Source organism: Solanum dulcamara, chromosome 1 (assembly GCF_947179165.1).
Source record: "Solanum dulcamara chromosome 1, daSolDulc1.2, whole genome shotgun sequence".
Taxonomy (NCBI): Eukaryota; Viridiplantae; Streptophyta; class Magnoliopsida; order Solanales; family Solanaceae; genus Solanum; species Solanum dulcamara.
In genome coordinates, this window is record NC_077237.1 from 30337323 (window position 1) to 30362492 (window position 25170).

The window sequence follows — 25170 nt, forward strand, 5'->3', positions numbered from 1 at the left end:
GCTGCGGCTGCAGCTGGGTTGATTGTGTGTTGTAGGGATGAAAGTATTCTAAAAGGGGTGTGGTTACTTCTGGTTTCAGCTTTATCAACCTCCATCTCATATTGTTATAGGTTTACGAAATAAAGGTTAAAAGCTCTATTTTGGTATCGTAGTTTTGAGCTAGTTGTTTAGAGTTGTATTGAGTAATGTTGAAGTGATCTGATTGTATATATAGATGCTTATTGTTGTTGATAATATTGAAGCTAATATTAGTAGTTGGATAAGGCAAGTTATAAGCGAGATAATGCCCGATTTTTGGCAACCTCGAAACTAGTAATAAACTAGTCGAGGGAAGTAGATAAGGAAACGATTTATATAGATACGTGGTTGTGGAGTTGGAAAATGGAAAGTGAAAGGGTATTAACTTTAGTATTTATTTCACGTTAAATAGGTTCAAAAGATGAAGAGACGAATGTGGTTAAGAGTAACCTGTAAGAGGTACGTAAAACTTATTCTTTCTCTTCTTTTGGCATGTCCTAGATGTACGTAAAAGATGAAACAATCTCGGAGGTGACTCCATTCCTAAGTGTTTCTCACTCATCCTCTAATTTTGGAACACTTACAATAATTGAGCTATTTCTTCTCAAGTTTTTCTATACACTGGGAAGTAGTAAGTATGTAAAGCTAATCTTCCTTTCTTTTTGGCATGATCTTTATAAAACAAATAGATGAAGTGTATACGATTCCAAGGAAGTTTCTCTTGTTAAAGCCAGTAGGATATCCAACTTTTTGATTCCCAAAAGATATTTGATGCTGACTTGATACGGGAATATGATTCCAAAAGTTCCATTTTGACCTAATCCATAGTGGCAATAAAAAGGTACTTGATATGACTCTTGTCTTAGTTTCTAAATGATAGCACATTTTGAGTATTCCATCGAGTCTCAAATACTATCTAAAATGCATATGGTTATTCACAATTCTTCTCGTGTACACGGTAACCCTTCTATCATTGAGTCCTGAGATAGGCTGCATTATCCATCGAGTCCCTTACTAGAGGTTCGGGTACGCTATATAAGAACATGATAATGCAACGACATGAACATCTCACTAGAGGGCCAGGTACGTATGTATATATATTATAATATATGGATCGGGACAAATGTTCCTCAACATTACTATATAATATATGGATTAGGCTAAATATTTCTCGGCATTACTATATAATATATGGATCGGGCCGAACGTTCCTCGATATTATTATATGATATCTGGATAGGGCCGAATATTCCTCGGTATTACTATATGCTATATGGATCAGGCCGTACGTTCTTCAGCATTATTATATGAGATAGCACTAATAGTATATAGCTGCTTATGATAACAGAGTGATGTGGTTGTTACACCAAGTTCCTAAATTAGCCAGGTACAATACGGGATGATAGTATGTACGACTTTACGTTCTAAGCTACAGTTATAGTAAATGATTAGGTGTCATACTTGCCCCTGCATCCCTATGCCAATGGTAATTTCCTAATGATGTCTATGCTTATATACTCAGTATATATAGTATTGACCCCCCATTCTTAGGGGGTTGTATTTCATATCCGCAAGTACAGATACACACTTTAGGGATCCTCCAGCGTAGGAGTCCTACTCTGCAGTTAAGAAGCTCTCCATTGTGCTGGAGCCTAGATTTTGGTATTAACCCTCTATGTATATATTTATTTGTTTACGGGTACAGTAGGGGCCCTTTACGTTCTTATGTTACTGTTCTTACTCTTAAATGTCTATGGACATGTATGTGGGTTGTATATGTATGCGTGTACAGTTGTCCTCATATGTTATGATAGCCTTGTCGGCTTATATGTTACCATTCTTATTGATACATTATAACTCAAGTAGGAGATAGGTTTACTTATAGTTAGCAGGGATATATGCAAGTGTCCAGTTCGGGCACCCATCATGGCCTATGGGGTTGGGTCGTGATAATGAAGTCCCAGGAATGACTTAAGAGGTAAAGCTACGAGCCGTAGGAATTCCTATGAACCATAAGAAGATGTCCTTTGAAAAGAGATTCAAGAAAGACTTGAAGCTGTTTGTACATGTGGACCTATGACTTATCCAATGTCCTATGTTTATAGGCATGAGTCATAGAAGCTTGCCGACTTATTTTTCCTATTTTTCCAATATTCATGTTATTTAGAATTAGATGTATATAAATACACTTTTGTGCTTTTTATATTTTGTTACACACGTTTTGGAGTTTGAGAATCAAGCATAGACTACTTTCGTTCTTAATTCTTGGATTTTTATCATCAACTTTGACTTTGAGATTCAATTGAAGCTTTTGGATTTTCATACTCATTATTATAAGTGTATGATTTATTTTAACCAAATTATTATGAATTTGTGACCACCTAATTATGAATAGATAATTCCACAACTATGGTTGTGTGAATCATGAAGAATTAATGACGTAGATCTAATAAAACATAATTCTTGAATAGTGAGCAGGCATATATTATTTTTTCATTCACTTTGATTGTTTTTAATGAGTGCACGCATTAGAACTCGCCTTATTCTTGGGAACCAAGGAGGTAACTGATGGGAAAATGGATTATACAATGGAGATTTGAGGCTATCAACCCTCATCTAATAGATTGAGCGGACATAGGGATAGCTTGTCTAGGATCACTAGTAAGGGTTAGTAAAGCATACACTCATAGAAGGACCAAGTAACATGGTGATAATTACTTATTTTTGGACCAAGGACTTAGGTAAAATTAACTTACCGATCTTGAATATAACACAGTAGATATGGATTAATAATATAAGGTTCTACTGAGTTAAGGATGCGTGGGGAACACATATACCCAAGTTTTATTTCTTATTGAATTCAATCACATGACAACTCAGGTTGTATAGATTGAGGCATTTAATGCATGAAGCCAATCAATGGGAAGGATGACATCAAAATCTACATGTCTAACTAGACTAAGTCAGTTGTAGTGTCTTTATGGTAGATAGAAACTGTACAATCTCTATAGACTCTTTTAGCTAGAATAGACTAACCAATAAGAGTAGAAATACTGAAGGGATCTAAAAGATGTTTGGGATGGATCCCAAACTGTAAGACTCCAGAAGTTGGAAAGTTGGAACCAAGGAGAAAAGTCTCAACATCATAAACTGACCCAATTATGCGAGTCACTTTACAACTCATAGAGCTCTCTACGGCTTGTAAAGTTGAGTCATAGGGTGACTCCCCAAGAAAAAGTAGATGTTTCCCTTAGGAGAGGTTCTATGACTCAACACGACAAGTCGTTATCCTGTTGGCAGGTCATAGAAACCCTTCGTCAACCATAGTTCAAAGGCTTTGTTCAATATTTCCCCAAGGCCAAGGTGGCAAATTGAACGGACGAGCCATAGAAGACCTTACGGGTTGTAAGAACCACCTATCACAAAACTTCAGAGACCCTAGAATTTGCAGGTTTTTGAAACCTGCAGGATGAGCCTTAAGAGTGACTCATTTTAAATTTTACGGGTGATAAATTTGACTCGTTCCCAAACATTAGAGATTAGTTTTCAGAACTTTTATCAAACTTGCAGGACGAGTCATTTAGATGACTCGTCATACCCTCGACAACCCATAGGAGTTGGTTTGTAGGTTTAGAATTTGAAGTTTAATAAAGGTTTATTGTGTCTTTTCCAAAGTTTAGTTCAATGAACCTAGACACATTTATGGCCAAGTTCAAAGTCTATAAATATTCAATTCTTCAAATTCCCCTCCTACTCAATTCATTCTCCCCAAAAATTGACTAAGGCAAGAACAAAAGTCTCACAAGGTTTGTCTCCAAGTTCAAGCTAGGTTTCCAGATTTCTTCAAGGTTCTTTTTCAATTGTTTATGAGTTTAATCAAGGTATGTGGGGATTGATTCATGGGAGCTTTTTACCAATGATTCCCTAAAGATTGTTTAAGTTTTTATTCAAATTATAATTGATTATGAACCCTAGTTTTGATGAATTAAATTTGGCTGAGTTAATTCCGTTTTTATATGTTATTAATGATCATTATATGTAGGTTATCCTATAAATTGCATGATTTTAAGTTGATTTATAAATGTACATGCATAAAGTTTTTTTCAAGTTATGATTATGAATTAAAGATGATTTTATGAGTTGATCATGAGTTAAATGACTTAAAATGAATGTTTTCAATAATTTAAAGTTGAGATTATGATCTTAAAGCTAAAGTTATGATGATGATCAAAGTTAAGATCAAAGATGTTATTATAGTGTGATAAGTCCAATTCTCACACAAGTATGTATAAGATGGTGATAAGGACAATTCTCATCGAAGTTAGTGGATTCTTATGAATCACTAAGTAGTTGAGATATTCCTAATATATTTTAAAGATGGATTGATAGGAAGTTACTATATTTTTTTATTATGTTATGATCATGTTTATGAGTTTTCATTAGGATATTGACTAAGAACAGCAAGGGCTTCTAGGTAGGGTTCAGTCCTATAACGCAGATAGTTATTCAAGAGAATATTAGTAGCAATAACGTCCCAAACTACATTGACCACGTAGGTTGCCTTCATGTCCTAACTAGTAGATCCACATATCCCAGTTGAATAGGTACTTTTGGAGTATGTCCTGGCAAGGTAGCCTCCCCTATTTCCATGAAGGAGTCATCAGCCTATCTAGATGCAAAAGTTCTTGGATTCCATGTAATAGCTCGCATGGTCTTAGATGTCGGTTAAAAGTCTTATCCCACATATGTTGAAGATAATATATGAGATGTCAACTTATGATTTTATGATGATGTTTTATGATATGCATTGACCATGAGTTCCGTATGTTTTAAAATGCTTTAAAGATCTATTCATGTTCATTATGATTGGTCATGTATCTTATGGTATATTGATTATGTTTTTTTACTTGTTAATGCATACCTCACATAGTACATTCAATGTCACGACCCAACCCCATGGGTCATGACTGGGTCCGACCTGAACCCCCGTATATGTATCTATCAGGTATAAGAACTATACACATGAACCTAGTGGGTGATAAAATATTCATACACGTGTAGCCTCTTTCATTTGCATCATGTCATGAAAGGAAAAGCCAGCCGACAAGGCTGCCATAGCATAATAACATTTACAACTCATCGTACAACTATAATCGCACAAAACTCACACATTACCCACATACACATGTCTACAAATATATAAGAATAGTAATGGTAACATATGGCAAGGCAAGGCCCCCATCATACCCCTGAATAAACAAATATATATATATCAAATGACCAGTATCAAAGTTACACTCCAGAACAGTGGAGCACTTCCAACATCGCTAACTGGAAACCCTAAGCTGGCGGATCTCCAAAATGAACATTTGTACCTACAGGCATGAAACACAGCCCCCCAAGGAAAGGGGGTCACTATGATATATGTACTGAGTATATAAAGCATAAAACATCATAATTGAGACAACCGCTGAAATAGGGATGCAGGGGGAAAGTATAACATTTAGCCATCTACCGTACCTGTATTTTATAAAATAAAAGCATACATGCTATCATCGCGTACTATATCTGGCCTGCTCGGGGACTTGTGTAATAACTACATTATTTTGGCATTATAAGAACATATATACTATTAGCGTTGTGGAACGTACAACCTGATCCATGTATATACAAAGTACATGCTGAGGAACGACGGCCCGATCCATATATCATATAATAATGTCGAAGAACAATGGCCCGATCCATATATCATGTAACATTGCCAAGGTACGATGGTACGATCTGTATATCGTGTAACAATGCTGAGGTACGATGGCCCAATCCGTATATTGTGTGACAATGCCAAGGTACGATGGCCCGATCTATATACATCACAACATGCTGTGGAACGTACAACCCGATTCTTACATAGTAAAATATGCCGAGGTACGTTCAGCCTGATCCATATATATCATAATGCATATACGTGCATGTAAAACTCTATAACATATCAAACATCCCTTAGATATCACCATAAAGCATGTTTAAGAGCCCCTAGGTGTAAGAGCTTACATATCCCAATACTATTCAACCTATGGTAGGCTCAAGGGTCGTAGTTTAACTACTTCAAGGCCCTTATCATTTAGAAGTGGGTACAAGTCATGAGTTACATCCAGAATCTATAAATGCAGCTATCTCCAAATCCATGTTCTATAGTACCTATAGTCCAGTCTTTTTAAAAGTAAGAAAAGACAAGCTTTACATGTACCACTTTTTATCACATGAAAGACTTGAAAAGTAATGACTCAACTTGTTACAAGAGTTCTAATCAGTAGGAAGTGAACAAGAGCCTTAACTCACACTCATAGTTTTAAGAGTGGAATAACTCCCAATTTCCTATACATAATACTTACATCTAAGTCATGACAAAAGAGAAGAAAGGGTAGCTTCACATACTTATCCCCTTCTAACGTATACAAAGCTTGAGAAGCCCTAGTTCGATTATTGTAAGAGTGCTTTCATCAAGGAGTACATAAGAACTATGAATTAAACATGGTATTTATGAGTAGATTTACCCTCAAGCGCATATCATTCACTATTTAACTTGAAGACATGCCAAAAGAAGGAAACGTTAGCTTTTCATACACTACTTTTCAGCATATAGAAGGCTTGAGAAATGGGAGCTTAACTACTTTAAGAGTCTTAACATTCAGAAGTGAACACGAATTGTGGATCATGAATCATGATCAGTGGTCATGAATAGAATTACCCCATGCTTCATAAACATATCATTTGTCAATTAAATCTAAGACATGCCCAAAAGAAAAGAGAGACAGGCTTTACATACCTCTTAGGGGTTACTCTTTATCCTATTCGTCTCGTCGTTCCTTAAACCTAGGTAACATGAAAGTAATGCAAGTATCAACAACCCTTAGCCTTTCATCATCTTAGGTTACATATGAGTATTCATAAAACTTAACCCTTCGCTCGCTTTCTCGACTATTTTCTTAACTAGTTAAGGAGTTAACGGAAATCGGGCAGCACCTCTCCTATAATATGCCCTATCAGAATTTCCAATTACACTCCTAATAACTAAAGACAACCAAAAATAACAATCTATAGCACATGTATAAATAGTTCACACCAACATAATACAACACAAACTACAAATGACTCGCTTGAAACCACGATACCAAAATAGGGTTTCAAGTTTCCATTTTGCAAAACCCTTAACTATACGAAATAGAGGGTCAGGTGGCTGCAACCAAAATATAACATACCCATTTTATAATACTTTTAGTCCCTACAAGACAACACCACACACCTGCAGCAGAACACCACAAGCATAACACCTTGCTTCAACTACAATTTAACTATAGCGACTCCAATTTAGTTTGCTTCGAACGTTTAACATTTCTGTGACATTTTTACACTTCCAGCAGCATAAAAGGTTTTAAATACACCCGATAAAAACACCATAAACCCCAATTTGAAGTAAAAGGTCTCACCTTACCCAAAATTGGCCAAAGCTTGCCAAAACTCGCCTCGGAAGTTCCTTAATTGCGACTGAAATATTGTGGCTATTTCCTATCCATTTTGTGCTGGTGAAAACCATAAATTTACATTATTAACACCTTCCTATCATTTCCAAACCCTTACCAAAACGTGTGATAAGGGAATCAAGCCATACCTTAACAAACGGTTTCCCAAACTTGCTGAAAATTAACTTCGGAAACTCCTTAATATGCTGAAAGTTACGGACTATTCATGTCCCTTCTTTGCTGCCTCAAATAGTAATTTTACACTATTAAACCCCATCATATAGACATGGGATACCTTAAATAATTATTTCATAAAATGAAATCGGGGCTTACCTTGAATTGGAGCAACCCATGGCTGCGTCTTTCTTGCTCTCACATTTTTCTCTCAATTCTCTCAAGTTAGAAGTCCTGAATATGAGATATAATCCAGCATATAACACATATATAAACCTCCTAAGGAGGTGACACATCGCATCCCCTAAGGGTGATACGTGGCAGCCCCCTAGGGCACCACCTCAATCATGCCTCCAATCCTTGGCTTCCACATGGCAGCGTGAGGTCCACCCAAGCTGCTACATCACCTAGTTGACCCTATGTAGGTGCATCACCTACTTTTCCAAGTAGGTGCATCACCTACTTGCTTCGAGTAGGTGCGTCGTCTCCTTATTTCTCTTCCATGGGTTCGTAATCTCATCTCAGTCCAAGAGCCTATGTATTCCTTTCTACTTAAGCTCGACGTGTACTCAAGTAGCTTAGTATGCAAAATGTCCCAAGTAATAGCTTTCACAATTAAGTTGAGTACTACGACTCACTACTTAACCTCCAACTTCTTCCGAATTCTTGTAACCCTATTTCCAATCTTCTCTCTTATGGAGTATCTCCTTCTCCTTTCCTTAGGATTATTTGATAGCGTTATAGATTATCTGACTCACATAACGAATTCTAAGAAACTTAAGAGCCTTCCTAGAAACTTAAGAAGCTTAAGAAGCATTCCAAGGTACCAAAGTACGGGGTGTAACATCCTTCCCCATTTAGAACATTCATCCTCGAATGTAAACCAAAACCTTCCAGCGGATCTTATCGATTATATGGAAAGGTCCTCTATCCCGTTGCCATAATATATACTTTTATCGAGCAATCAATATCAGAGTTCCAAAGATTAGGATTACCTGTAGACATAGGAAATAGGTATGGATACTTGTGTTTCATTTCCTCTTTCACTTTCCAGGAGGTCACCCATCCTAGTACTACTCTCGCCCAAGCACGCTTAACTTCAGAGTTCTAATGGAATCCGGTGTGTTAGTGCTGGTATGATCGCATCCATCCCTTATGGGATGTCGTTTGAAGTTTAAGCGTTCCCATTTACATATGATAGCGTAGGTTGATTTTCTCTTATACTTGTACTTCTCTTGTCCACTTCCCTCCTTTAGAGTGTATCCATGTCATTGTCTATTTATTTCTAACTTTCCAAATGCATATAAGTCATTTCCAACCTATTTAGTATACTGCTCTATTTCCATATCTTTATTTCCATATTCTAACGATGAACTGCTCTGATACCACTTTTATCATAACCCAACCCCGTGGGCCGCGACTGGGGTCCGACCTGGACCCTTATATATATATCTATTAGATATAAAAACTATACATATTAACCTAGTAGGTGATAAAATATTCATACACGTGTAGCCTCTTTCATTTGCATCATATCATGAAAGGGAAAGCAAGCCGACAAGGCTGCCATAGCATAATAACATTTACAACTCATCGTACAACTAAAATCGCACAAAACTCACACATTACCCACATACACATGTCTACAAATATCTAAGAATAGTAACGGTAATATATGGCAAGGCAGGGCCCCCGACGTACCCCTGAATAAACAAATATATCTATATCAAATGACCAGTATCAAAGTTAGGCTCCGGAACAGTAGAGCACTTCCAACATCGCTAAGTGGAAACCCTAAGCTGGCGGATCTCCAAAATGAACATTTGTACCTGCAGGCATTAAAACACAGCCCCCCGAGGAAAGGGGGTCAACACGATATATGTACAAAGTATATAAAGCATAAAACATCATAACTGAGACAACCACTGAAATAGGGATGCAGGGGGCAAGTATAACATTTAGCCATCTACCGTACCTGCATTTTATAAAATAAAAGCATAGATGCTATCATCGCATACTATATCTGGCCCGCTTAGGGACTTGTGTAATAACTACATTATTTTGTCATCATAAGAACATATATACCATTAGCATTGTGGAACGTACAACCTGATCCATATATATACAAAGTACATGCCGAGGAATGATGGCCCGATCCGTATATCGTATAATAATACCGAAGAATGATGGCCCGATTCGTATATCATGTAACAATGCCGAGGTAACATGGTCCAATCTATATATCGTGTAACAATGCCAAGGTATGATGGTCGGATCCGTATATTATGTGACAATACCGAGGTACGACAACCCAATATGTATACCACAAAACATGCTGTGGAATGTACGGCCTGATCCTTACATAGCAAAATATTTTGAGGTTTGTTCGGCCCGATCCATATATATCATAATGCATATACGTGCACGTAAAACTCTGTAACACATCAAATATCCCTTAGATATCACCATAAAGCTTGTTCAAGAGCCCCTAGGTGTAAGAGCTTACATATCCCAATACTATTCAACCTATGGTAGGCTCAACGGTCGTAGTTTAACTACTTCAAGGCCCTTATCATTTAGAAGTGGGTACAAGTCATGAGTTACATCCAAAATCTATAAATGCAGCTATCTCCAAATCCATATTCTATAGTTCCTATAGTCCAGTCTTTTTAAAAGTAAGAAAAGACAAGCTTTACATGTACCACTTTTTATCACATGAAAGACTTGAAAAGTAATGACTCAACTTGTTACAGGAGTTCTAATCAGTAGGAAGTGAACAAGAGCCTTAACTCACACTCATTGTTTTAAGAGTGGAATAACTCCCAATTTCCTATACATAATACTTACATCTAAGTCATGCCAAAAGAGAAGAAAGGGTAGCTTCACATACTTATCCCTTCTAACATATACAAAGCTTGAGAAGCCCTAGTTCGATTACTGTAAGAGTGATTTCATCAAGGAGTACATAAGAACTATGAATTAAACATGGTATTTATGAGTAGATTTACCCTCAAGCGCATATCATTCACTATTTAACTTGAAGACATGCCAAAAGAAGGAAACGTTAGCTTTTCATACACTACTTTTCAGCATATAGAAGGCTTGAGAAATGGGAGCTTAACTACTTTAAGATTCTTAACATTCAGAAGTGAACACGAATTGTGGATCATGAATCATGATCAGTGGTCATGAATAGAATTACCCCAGGCTTCATAAACATATCATTTGTCAATTAAATCTAAGACATGCCCAAAAGAAAAGAGAGACAGGCTTTACATACCTCTTAGGGGTTACTCTTTATTCTGTTCGCCTCGTCGTTCCATGAAACTAGGTAACATGAAAGTAATGCAAGTATCAACAACCCTTAGCCTTTCATAATCTTAGGTTACATATGAGTATTCATAAAACTTAACCCTTCGCTCGCTTTCTCGACTATTTTCTTAACTAGTTAAGGAGTTAACGGAAATCGGGCAGTACCTCCCCTATAATATGCCCTATCAGAATTTCCAATTACAGTCCTAATAACTAAAGAAAAAAAACAACAACAACCTGAAGCACATGTATAAACATTTCACACCAACATAATACAACACAAACTTCAAATGACTCACTTGAAACCACGATACCAAAATAGGGTTTCAAGTTTCCATTTTGCAAAACCCTTAACTATACGAAATAGAGGGTCAGGTGGCTGCAACCAGAATATAACATACCCATTTTATAATACTTTTAGTCCCTACAAGACAACACCACACACCTGCAGCAGAACACCACAAGCACAACACCTTGCTTCGACTACAATTTAACTATAACGACTCCAATTTAGTTTGCTTCGAACGTTAAACATTTCTATGACATTTTTACACTTAAATCAACATAAAAGTTGTGTAATACACCCTATAACAACATCATAAACCTCAATTTTAAGGAAAAGGTCTCACCTTACCCGAAATTGGCCAAAGCTTGCCAAATCTCGCCTCAGAAGTTCCTTAATTGCGGCTGAAATGTTGTGGCTGTTTGCTATACGTTTTGTGCTGCTACAAACCTTAAATTTACATTATTAACACCTTCATATAATTTCCAAACCCTTACCAAAATGTGGGAGAAGGAACCAAGCGATACCTTAACAAACGACTTCCCAAACTTGCTGTAAATTAACTTCGAAAACTCCTTAATATGCTGAAAGTTACGGACTATTCATGTCCCTTATTTTCAGCCCCAAATAGTAATTTTACTCTATTAAACCCAGTTATGTATCCGTGGGATACCTTAAATAATTAATTCACGAAACGAAATCAGGGCTTACCTTAAATTAGAGCAACCCGTGGCTGCCTCTTTCTTTCTCTCACGTTTTTCTCTCAATAATCTCAAGTTATAAGTGATGAAAATGCGATATACTCAACCATATTACACATATATACATCTCCTTAGGAGCTGACATATGGCATCCCCTAGGGTTGACACATGGCAGCCCTCTAGGATGCCACCTCAATCATGCCTCAAATCCTTGGCTGCTACATGGCAGCGTGGGGTCTACCCAAGTTGTTGTATAACCTACTTGACCCTAAGTAGGTGCATCACCTACTTGCTTAGAGTAGGCGCGTCATCTCCTTATTTCTCTTCAGTGGGTTCTTAATCTCGTCTCACTCCAAGAGGCTATGTATTTCTTGCTACTTAAGCTCAACGTGTACTCAAGTAGCTTAGTATGGAAAATGTCCCAAGTAATAGCTTTCACAAGTAAGTCGAGTCCTGGGACTCACTACTTAACCTCCAACTTCTTCTAAATTTTTGTAACCCTATTTCCTATCTTCTCTCTTATGGAGTATCTCCTTCTCCTTTCCTTAGGATTATTTGATATCGTTATAGATTATCCAACTCACATGATAACTTCTAAGAAACTTAAGAGCCTTCCTATAAACTTAAGAAGTTTAAGAAGCGTTCCAAGGTACCAAAGTACGGGGTGTAACATTCAAGCGTAGTAAGGCATATTTAGCCTACATTGTCTCATAATGTATGGACGGACGATACTCACGACCATCCTATTCATGGCTAGATATTGCCCTAGATCCTCAAGAAGTTTGTGAGTCCTCATTCTTTCAAGGACAAGAATTTTATTCATGTTACCATTACTTTGACTTCCTTCTATTGTTAGGGTGAGATAGGAGCTTGTCCTAAGTCCCTGTGAAAGACTAGACTAAAGGCTTGTTTAGACAGTTTATGATGTAGTCTGGATTGGACATCTATGGAGTGGTTATCCCTTAGACCCATTCCCCTATGTTGATGACTTCCACTTATGTTGTCATCTCTATCGGGTTGACGCCCTCTGTGCCGATCCTCTACCCCTTGTGCATATGTCTGTACCCGAGCAATACCCTTACTTTGTTGAGAAGCCATGGCCATACAATTATCACCTCAATAATGATACAACCCCATCACATAACAATGCACTTTATTAGCCATATCAGCTATAATAGTGGGCGCATGTCTCGCCAACGAGTCAAACTCAAGGCTATAATCTCTAATACTCCTGCCATTCTGCCTCAACTATAAGAATTTATAGCCTCTAGCTCATCTCATATCGAGAGGTAGAAAGTGGCCAAGGAAGACTTCCACAAATTCATCCCATACTACAAGAGGATCTCCCTTGCCCCTTGATAATTCCCAAGACTCATACCAGTTAATGGCTACGTCCTACAGCAGATATAAAGCCAACTCAATAGAATTAGTCTCAGAGGCCCAAATTATTCTCAACGTATGCTACATCAGTTGAGTGAACTCCTGTGGGTCATCCGCAGGTCTCAACCCATAAAACTCTAGGGGATTACAAGTGTGGAAGTCACGAACCCTCAAACTATCATGTCTATTTACATTATCTACTCCTAGCCCATGCCTTCGAGCCTGCCCTGCCATTAATCTGGTTAGCAAGTGAACTGCATCTCTCATAGCCCTATCCTCTACCCCTGGCTGTGGGGCTAGAGGCTCAGGTATTGGAGCCTCAGGATCTGCAGTTGCTGCTGCTCTAAGCTCCTCTGATGTTGGCGGCGTAGTAAAGCTCGCCGACTGGAGCACAAGCTGGACACTCTTGTGTACCCCTGTTAACTATACCTAAAGCACGCTTAGCTTATAACTTAAGGAGATAGAATGTTATCTTACACTATAACATGTTCACATATTAGCACAACCCATCTCTTAAGGAGTCATAATGTATCAATAGGTATCATAGTACATAAGCCGATGAGGCTGTCACACCATGTGGAGTCTTCATTTTATATACATATACGCGAGCCGACAAAGTTGCCACTATGAAATAGAACATCCCAAAACATAAGTCATATGGACATAACTAAACATATATACACACAACCCACACATATGTCTACAGACCTCTAAGAGTGTCAACGGTATCATATGGTGGGATAGGGAGTCCGTCGTACCCCTGAATGAAAGAATATATACATCAAAAGATCAGTACCAAAAATCTGTGCTCCGGCACATTGGAGCACTTCAAAAATCGCTGAGTTGAAATCCTATGCTGGAGGATCCCCAAAACGTGAGTCTGTACCTGCGGGCATGAAATACAATCCCTAGAAGAAAGGGGGTCAGTACGATATATATACTGAGTATATAAAGCATAACATATCATAAATGAGATCACATCTGAAGTAGAGGTTCAGGAGGCATATATGATACTCAAGAAATCACTGTACCTTAGCCTTATGAAATAAAATCATGCATGATCATATCATATATCATATCCGGCCCATTATAGACTCGGTGAGTCTGTTATATACATGTATCATCTTTGGCCCATCATAGGTCCCGGTACCATTATCACATCAATATTTCATCATATATATATATACCTTACCCGACCCTCTATTAAGGGACTCGATGAACAATGCAGTAAAATTGAGAATGATAACATACCCGACCCGAGACACGATGAAACATATATTAACAATATGCACGAGCAGAGTAGTGAGTAACCATATACGACAAATACTCTAGAAGGATCACCATTCCATTTGTGAGGCATCAACACATGCAAGACTGGATGTACTGCTTCCAAATTTGATGGTAGGTCCAACTCATAGGCAACTTTGCCTATTCTACGAATGGTCTAATAAGGACAATTGTATCTCGGGCTAAGCTTCCCTTTATTGTCGAATGTCATTACCCCCTTTATGGGTGACACCTTTAAGAACACCCAATCATCAACCTAAAACTTTAAAGGTCGATGTTGATTATCTGCATATGATTTCTGTCGATTCTAGGCTACTAATAACCTCTCCTAAATGAGCTTCACTTTATCCACATCTTGTTGAACCATGTCTGGGCCTGTGTTATAAACCATATTTTACACATTTGGATATTTTGGGATAATTGTAACAAGTTAAGGATAATGCTATATTTTGATCTTGTTTGATACATAAGTTGGTTATGAAAATTTTAAATATGGAAATACTAGAGAAGGTTAAGGGTAAAATTGGAATTTCAAAAAAAACTTAGTTTCATAAAAACCTATGGACTAAGTGATTGGGCTTGGAAGAATAGAAAAAAAAAAGAAAACAAAAGAGGCCCAAAAAAAAGACCCAAGCCCAAGTCATTCATCCATGTGATGAATGAATAAATAAGGTACACTTAGTCATAATCCTCTAGAACCTTCAAGAGAAATTGAGAAAGGAGATGAACAAAGGAAAAAAAAAGGAGTTGGAGGCTAAGTAATGAGTCGTAGGACTCGACTTAATTACGTAAGCTACCAAGTTAGAAATCTTACATACTTAAGCTACTTGAGTACATACCAAGCTTACGTAGCAAGGATTACATAGATTCGTAAAAGAAGATGAGATTACGAACCCACGAGGAGAAGGAGAGAGTGCCCCGTGGCAGCCCATGAGAGAGTGCCTAATGGAAGCCCATGAGAGAGTGCCATATGGTAGCAGCTGCAAAAAGAGGGTGGTACGTAGATCCATTCAGAAAATGCTTTAGTGTCGTTATACTAGCGGCTTACCTGCTTCAGTCGAGGTCAGGGCTCCGCTATGACTTTTGTTCTTAGTACCAATTATATCTTAATAGTTCTGCCTCGAATCATCTTACACTTTTCTTTAATAGACTCTAAATATGGCAATCAATCGCTATTACTGACTTTCTTTTATCGAGTAATCATTTGACCTCGCTCTTAGTATGCCAATATTCGTAAGCTGCACAACTATTCTTGTGCCATTTTCACATAGTATGTTGTATTTCAGTCATAATCTTTTCTGCTCTTGGCTTACTCTATTCTATATGTGTCATTGTACTAACACGCCGTTATAATCTCTTTTTGTCATACTTGTTTCATTCCCTTTTTCACTTCCTAGGGGGTCACCCATCCTAGTGCTACTCTTACCCAAGCACGCTTAACTTCAGAGTTTTGATGAAATCTGGTGCATTAGTGCAGGTATGACCGCGTCCATCCCTTATGGGGTCTCGTTTGAAGTTTAAGCATTCCCATTTACATATGATAGCGTTAGTTGATTTTCTCTTACGCTTGTACTTCGCCTATCCACTTCTCCCCTTTTAGGGTGTACCCATGTCATCCTCCATTTATTTTTACCTATTCACACGTGAATGATTCTTACTCCAACATATTTAACGTGCTGCACCATATCTACACCTTCTGTTAAATCATCCCCACGTTAGGTTGCCTTTCTAGGAAACCCTAGCATACTCGTAGGGTGCTCTAGTATTCGCAATGTATCGTATAACATCTTATCTAACGATTGATACTCGAGTAATATCCGTAATGTAGCAGTGCATTCAAAGCCACATTCCATTCATCCCAATCAGTAATTAGCGATGGCTCATAATTGGTGTAAATTCCCCACTCGAGTGTACTTATACTTTAATGACTCATGTTTCGAGCTTCGTCATTATACTAACTTTATTCTACTGGATACCACTAATCATTAGAGTGGAGTCACGTGTACACAATACTTCTTTACGCCTCCTGAGCTTGCATCTTTGTTGTATTATTAAGGCTCATTTCTAATCCTGCTTAAAACCATATCAACTTCGTGGTAGTAGTGGCCTTGTCTTAATACTTTTTCATCGTACTATACCTTCAGTTCGTAACTGTCTATTTCTCTTTTTGTTCGATACTTATACTTAATTAATCGCATCTATCTTGAGTGTCTCTATTAGAACTTCTGTATTATTCCTTCAACTCATTTCCATTTTTGGTTGGGCGTAAGGAATTCCATATCACCCTTTACTTATTCTCATAATGGTGTTTGTTATATTCACCTGGTACCCCGTTCGTAACCAGTCCCATAGTATAACACCGCTTGACTTTCTTCACAATTCTTACTATAGGCTACTTACCCTTCTTAGTTAATATTATCCTTAATGTTTCGCAAGTTGTCTTATTAACATTCCATATCCGTCACAATTCTTTATCCCTCATACTCTTGTCTTAATCATACTGTTACTTCCTTTAACTATAACTTGTCATAGTTTATCCCTATGTATCAATTCAGGAGATGCCTCGCCATATCATTTTATCCCGATCTATTAGTCTTCTCTAAGTCATCTTTCTTGGCTTATAGCTCTTTTCCAACTTCGTTCTACTATATCAATATCGACCTCCTAGTTTCTATTGCCATTAATTCAGTAATTAACTCATTTCTCGAGGTCAGCCATACTTGTTTAGTCAAATCTCATCATTGTTGCAAGAACAACCTTTCAAGACATACTACAGCCATGTATCTCATTCTCCTCTTATTTCTAGGAAAATTTGGGCAGAGTTTCCTCTGTATTTCTTACTATCTCAACACCTGCACGCAGAAAATACCAACAATGCCTCAAAGGGCACACATATATATATATATATTCATATTGTTTAACATCTCAGCCACACAGGGCACAAATATATAGTCATATCATCTCATATCACAGCCGTACAGGGCGCCCATAATTAATAGTATGGAAATGGACTTACCTGTTATGTCCACTCGAGCTGCACCTGTTATACTTTCGTGTTTACCTTTCCTTTCACTTTTCAATTGTATATGCCAATCGCATTTCAATACCTTACCTGACAGAGGTCCTTTGTGCCTTTGCTTACCTGCGTGCTTCATAACATCCAATATTGTCAGTTACTTTCTTCTATCGGCGTTGTCTTCCTGCTAAAATCGCAAGTTAATATAAGGGATTTCATTTCCTATAGCTCGGCTCTATCGCACGATCTTAGATATGAAAAAAAGTAACATTCTAAATGTCTTGTAGCCTCCTGTCTATAGATGTGGTGCACAACACAACGGTAAGCAAGACTCTACTAGACACGGTCTGTAGACATTCCAAGGATGAACTGTTCTGATACCACTTTTGTCATGACCCAACCCCGTAGGCCGAGACTGGGGTCCGACCTGGACCCCTCGTATACCTACCTATCAGTTATAGTCACATTGAACTATGAACAAGGTGATACTACTCATAAAAAACCCTAATAAGTTAAAATGTTTTCGTGTACGTATGACCTCCTTCACTCGTCTCATAACACATAAAGGCATGCAAGCCGACAAGGCTGCTGTAACATAAAAATACTCACAAAATGCCATATAGGCACAATCGAAACGAACTCACAAACATCCCACATCCATATGTCTACAGACCTCTAAGAATAGTAACAGCATTATATGGCAGGACAGGGCCCCCACCATACCCTTGAATGTACAAATATATATATTAAGCGACCAACATCAAAATTTAGGCTCCAGAACAGTGAAGCACTTCCGATACAGCTAAGAGGAACTCCTAAGCTGACGGATTTCCAGAATGAAAATCTGTACCTGCGGGCATGAAATGCAGCCCCCCGAGAAAAGGGGGGTCACCACGATATATGTACTGAGTATGTAAAGCATAACACATTGTAACTGAGGCCATAACTGAAATAGGGAGGCAGGGGACAAGTATAATAACTTAACGAATTACTGTACCTGCACCTTACAACATGTGAATCATACACATCATCATATGATGTGCCCGACCCTTTAGTGAACTCGGTGTCATAAGCATTTTCTCATATTCATACGTCATCGTATCATCACGTATTTTATTTCATCATATCATCGTATATGGTGTCATATCATCGTATAGAATATAATCATATCATGTACATCATCATATTCCACCCGGTTCACTGCGGGGCTCAGGGTCACAATGTATCACACTAATCTCATATACATGCCTACATAAAGTATCCGGCCCTTTAGTGAGGGACTCGGTGAATGGAGTGGTGTACGTCTATAGTATACCATCATAATATACATACCGTACCCAACCCTCTAAGGAGGGACTCGGTGTTCCTTCCTTATTCCGCCACATATACTATCACATTACAGCCGGCCTGGGACTCAGTGAATAATCGTATCATCATAATATATAACATATATCACATACGACATCGTCTCCTCGTGCGTGGGACTATACACATCCGGCCCAGGACGCTGTAAAAAAAGTAGGAGAACTATGCACGATAATGTTCCCGGCCCATCGTGGGACTCGAGGAAGGATGGGTTACAGTATACATAAGTAGAGTAGTAAGAAACCATATGCAACCAAGTCATTATCTGATTCTCGATGAAACTGTCAAGTGAACCGTCACCTGAAGACTAGGAACGTACTTATCCAAAGTGCCCTTTAGATTTCATTAGGCTTACATCGGTTGGGGCCTCAGGAATCACAGACATGAATCAAGACAATGCCACATAGCTTATGCAATCAGCAACATGGTTTATGCAATCAAAGACATAGTTATGCAATCAGAGACACAGTTATGCAATTAGAGACATTGCTCGTTTCAGAGCCTCTAAGAAAAGGAGCTTGTATCTCCACTTACTATTCACTATATAGCAGGATCGAGAATAATGGCTCGACTACTTTCAGACTCTAAATGGTCAGAAGTGACTACAAGTCACGAGTTACACTTAGAGTTCATAAATGGAATTTCCTCTAAACCCATATCATATATCATTTCATTTAAAGGTTAAGTCATCCTAAAATAAAGAATAAAGAGGCTTTACATGTACTACTTTTCATCACATAGAAGACTTAAAGGCAATGACTCAGCTATTGCAGGTGTTTTGATATCACGAAGTAAACGAGGGTCTCGACTCATACTCAGGGCTTTATGAATGGATTGAATCCCAAATATCATATACATATCATTTATAACCCATATATAAGACATGCCAAAAGAAAATAAGAATAGCTCTACATACTTATTCCAAAAACACGCCAAAAGAAAGCTTCACATACCTCGTATGGACTTCTCTTAATCATGTCCACATCGTTGTCCTCAAAACCTATTTAACATGGAAGTAATGTAAGTATTAACAACCTTGGAATTTTCATCAACTTAGACTACCCACGAGTATTCATAACATTCATCCCTTCGCTCGCCTTTTCCACTAGTTCCTTAACTAGTTAAGGCGTTAACGGAAATTGGACAGCACCTCTCCTATAATGTGCCTTATACGAATTACCAACCATGTCCTTGGCACCTGTAGCCAACAAACAATACAACCAGCAGCTCATACAAATACATATTATTACAAAATTACACAATATAAACCCCCAACAATTCACTCGAAACTAAGATACCAAAACTAGAGTTTTTAATCTTTCTTTCGCGAATCCTTTAATTGCAAAGAGTAGAGTCATGTGGCTGCAACCAGAAGCTCCCCCACATCATTTAGATAACTTTTAGACCCTGCAACATGCCACAACACAACCAGCAGCAGCCCCCACGCGCACAACACCTTATTTCGACAACAATTTAACTATAGCGATTCCAAATTCATTTATTTCGAATACCGAACTTTTCTAACCTTTTCCCCAACTTCCAGCATCCCCTAAGGTGTGTAATACACCCTAATTTAACATCATAAACTTCAAATTAGAGGGTAAGAACTTACCTTTCCCGAAATTAGCTAGAACTCACCGAAATCGCGCCTCGGAATTGTTTTTAACGTGCTGATCGTCGTGGCAGCTTTCTGTCCGTTTTTTGGCTGCACCAAACTCTAATTTTACTCTACTAATACTTCCATATCATCGTGGTATATGCTATATAATTAATTTACGGAACAAAATCGGGACTTACCTTATTTTTCTCCCAAGCCGTCGCAATTTTCTCCTCAGCCCTAGGGTTTGTTTTCCTTTGTCGCTGCTGATTTGTTTGGATCAGAATTGAAGCCATTAGTCATATATACATATATTTAGGTGGTCCCAGGTGGTGACACGTGTCATCCCCTAAGGGGGACACATGTCCAGCCCCTATTGGGCCATGGATCCATGCCATCAAGGAGGGGCTGCCACGTGGTAGTGGGGCCCACCTCCCCAAGTGGGTCACCTACTTGACCCCAAGCAGGTGGGTCACCTGCTTGTTTAGGTGCTTCCACGAGTCACACTCCCATTTGCTGCCCCGCGAATTTTTTTTTCCTCGTGGGTTCGTAATCTTGTTCGTAAGCTCGTCTCACTTCAAGAGCCTATGAAACCCTTGCTACGCAAGATTGGAATGTAATCAAGTAACTCACGTATGTAATACTTCTAAATTAGTAGCTTACATAGATAAGTCGAGTCCTACAACCCGTTACTTGGCCTCCAACTCCTTCCGACTCCTCTTGACCCTATTTCCAACCTTCCCTACCATGGGGTGTCACATTCTCCCTTCTTAGAGTTGTTCTATAGGGTCATAACATAAGTTTCTCACATACTAGCTTCTAAGTAACTTAAGGAACCTTCCGAGTTCAAAGATGTGGGGTGTAACAATTACAAGCACTAGTAACGTACTGATTGGGATGAATGAAATGTGGCTTTGGCTAAATTACTACATTAGTTATATGACTCGAGTACCAATACTTGGACTAGAGTGTGTATTATTTATCGAGAATTCTAAGCACCCTATGATTGTACTAAGGTTTCTTACAGGGGCAACCTAAAGATTAAATGATCTAATAGAAGGTGTATACATTGTGCAGTATGTTAAAGGGTTGGAATAGAATCATTAGTGCGTGAATAGTTGAAAATAAACAGAGGATGACATGGGTACACCCTAAAAGGGGGGAAGTGGACTATAGAAATAGAAGCGTAAGAGAAAATCAACTAACGCTATCATATGTAAATGGGAATGCTTAAACTTCAAATAAGATCCCATAAGGGATGGATGGATCTCAAGGCCAGCAATAAACAGATAGAAGTTGCGGTATCTGAGACCATGTGAGGAACCATTGGTGGAGACCTTAAGGGATGGATGCAATCTTACCAGCACTAACACACCGGATCCCATCAGAATTTCTAAGTTAAGCGTGCTTGGGAAAGAGTAGTACTAGGATGGGTGACCCCCTGAGAAGTTAAAGAGGAAATGAAACCCAAGTATTCGTACCTATTCCCTACGTCTATAAGTAATCCTAACCTCTGAAACTCTGATATTGATTGCTCGATGAAAGTATATGTTATGGCAATAGGACAGAGAAACTTTCCATATAATCGGTATAAGATCCAGAAAAAGGTTTTCGATCACATTCGAGGACGAATGATCTAAAGGGGGGAAGAACGTTATAACCCATATTTTACATATTTGGACATTTTGGGATAATTATAATAAGTGAAGGATAATGCTATGTTTTGATCTTGTTTGATACATAAGTTGGTTATGAAAATTTTGGATGTGGAAATACTAGAAAGGGTTGAGGGCAAAATTGGAATTTCAAAAAAACTTAGTTTCCTTAAAACCTATGGACTAAGTGATTGGGCTCAAAAGAATCTAAAAAAAACAAAAAAGGCCCAAACAAAACATCCAAGCCCAAGTCATTCAGCCATGTGATGAATGAATAAAAAAGGGGCACTTAGTCATAAACCTCTAGAACCTTCAAGAGAAATCGAGAAAGGAGAAGAACAAAGGAAAAAAAGAGGTGTTGGAGGCAAAGTAATGAGTCGTAGGACTTGACTTACTTATGTAAGCTATCAACTTGAATGTCATGACCCAACCCCATAGGCCGTGAAGGGTGCCCAAACTGGACACTTACGTATACCCTTGCTAGCTATAAGAAAACCTGTCCCCTATTTGAGTCACAGTATATAACATGCAAGAAAAATATATAAGCCGACAAGGCCATCACGATGGGGGATACATCCCCAAAACATAAACCATATCCGCACGACTGTACATATATACCTATGTAACTCATATACAACCCACACACATATCTACAGACCTCTAAGAGTATAATGATAAAATAAGATGGGATAGGTCCCCCACCGTACCTGTGAACAAACAAATATATACATCGAGGGTTAGTACTCAAAATCTAGGCTCCAGCATAATGGAGCGCTTCTAAACTACTGATAGGATTCCTATGCTAGGGGGCCTCCAAACTATGTGTCTATACCTACAGGCATGAAACGTAGGCACCCGAAGAGAGGGTGGTCAGTACGACATATGTATTGAGTATACAAAGCATAACTGAAAACATATTTGAAATAAAGAGAGTCAGGAGACATATACGTTACTTAAGAAAACATTGTAACTGTACCTTGTGAATCATAAAAATATGCATGCTCATTTTATACAATATTGCCGGCCCCTTTAGGGACTCGGTGAAACATATATCTATAGGACCATCATAGGGTGAGGCACCATCATCACCTTATCATATCACATCACATCATCATATATATATACATACGTTCCTGGCCCTCTATGAGGGACTCAGTGAGTTGTTCATGTCATTGCATTATCATTTCCTCATATAGCATACCCAGCCCTATAGTGAGGGACTCGGTGGATAATACAGTGAACTGCACATGATTACGTTTCTATCCTGGACTCGGTGATAAAAGGGTTATGGTATACACGAGTAGAGTAGTGAGTAACCATGTGCAATTTATACCATCATTGGAGACTTGTTGAAATAATCAAAATAAACTATCATTCAAAAATTACGACAATAGCCATAACATGTACCTTTGAAGTGTCATTATGGTTTGCATCAAAGTAGCACTTTTGGAATCATCTACTCGTATCAAGGTGTAATAAAATATCTTTTGGAAGTCAAGAAAATGGCCATCTTAGTGGCTTTGAGAATAGGGACTTCCTTGGGATCACATCTACTTCGTCTATTCGTTTCATAAGGTTCATGCCAAAAAAAGAAGATTAACTTTACCTACTTACTACTTCCGAAGGTATAGAAAAATTTGAGAAGCCATAGCTCAATTATTGGAAGATTTCTAGCTTAAAGGAGTGAATAAGAGCCATGCTTTATACCACAACAGAAATTACACCAACTTAGGATGGTTGGACACTTTCATATGAATCGAGGCAAAAGGATATAAGTTCTAGGAAATTAGAATCGTTGACCATCCTAGTGCACTTAAGAATAAGTGTTTCTTGTAGACTTCGTGCATTCTTCGTCCGTTGGCTTTCTATGAGTCATGCCAACAAAAAAAAGAAGATAAGATTTACATACCCTGTACTTTCTCTCATCGAGTCATTATATACATATATCATACCCGGTCTGTCATGAGCTCGGTATCATAACTTTCTCATTGCTTTACCATACCATCATATAATGTACGCAACCCATGATGGGACTCAGTGAGTAATCATAGCAATATAACATCGTACTTATGTCAAAGACATATCAAGAAGTAAGAAGGGTATCTTTACCAACTTGTACCAAAAACTTACCAAGAAAAAGCTTCACATACTTATGCCAAAAAAATATGCCAAGAGAAAGAAGGGATTCACATACCTTTTTTGGAATAAATTGAAATCCGTCCTGCCTTGATACCTCCTTAACTTATTTGACATGAAAGTAATACTAAGGTTAATAGAATTCACTTTCCAATATCCCACTCTACAACCAAGTACTAATAGGAACCGTTTGCTATCCATTACCCTCGACTAGTTTGTTACTAGTTCCGAAGCTATCAAAAATCGGGCAGCATTTCCCCTATAACTTCAACATCCCCGAGATTTCAACTCGGACACAATATAAACAACCATTCCAATAACAACAAACAGCAGCATATTTACAATTAACTCACATAAACCTTACAAAATACAAGCTCCAAACAACTAGCCCCCAACTACGATACAAAAATAGAGTTTTTAATTTTTATTTCGTAAAATCTTTAACCATACCAAACGGAGGGTCATGTGGATGAAACTAGAATAAATGACACACTTTTGAAAACACGTTAAAGCCCTGTAACACGCAAACCCACCAACTTCATCCGCAGCACCACAACGACAATACACTATGCGACTTCGATTGAGCTACTACGACTTTAATTTAGCAGGTTTTTAATGTCAAGCATCCTTGTGAAATTTTTCCACTTCCAACATTATTTAATACATGTAATATACCTCATAACATCATCATAAACTCTATGATTTTTTAGTTGGCCTCTAACTCCT

At 38.1% G+C, this 25170-nt stretch overlaps 2 pseudogenes; one reads left to right on the forward strand and one right to left on the reverse strand.

Annotated features, from left to right (window-relative positions):
* Nucleotides 1-8738: 8738 nt before the first annotated feature.
* LOC129903763 (5S ribosomal RNA) lies at nucleotides 8739-8860 on the reverse strand (annotated as a pseudogene).
* Nucleotides 8861-22000: 13140 nt separating this feature from the next.
* LOC129904557 (5S ribosomal RNA) lies at nucleotides 22001-22122 on the forward strand (annotated as a pseudogene).
* Nucleotides 22123-25170: the final 3048 nt, after the last annotated feature.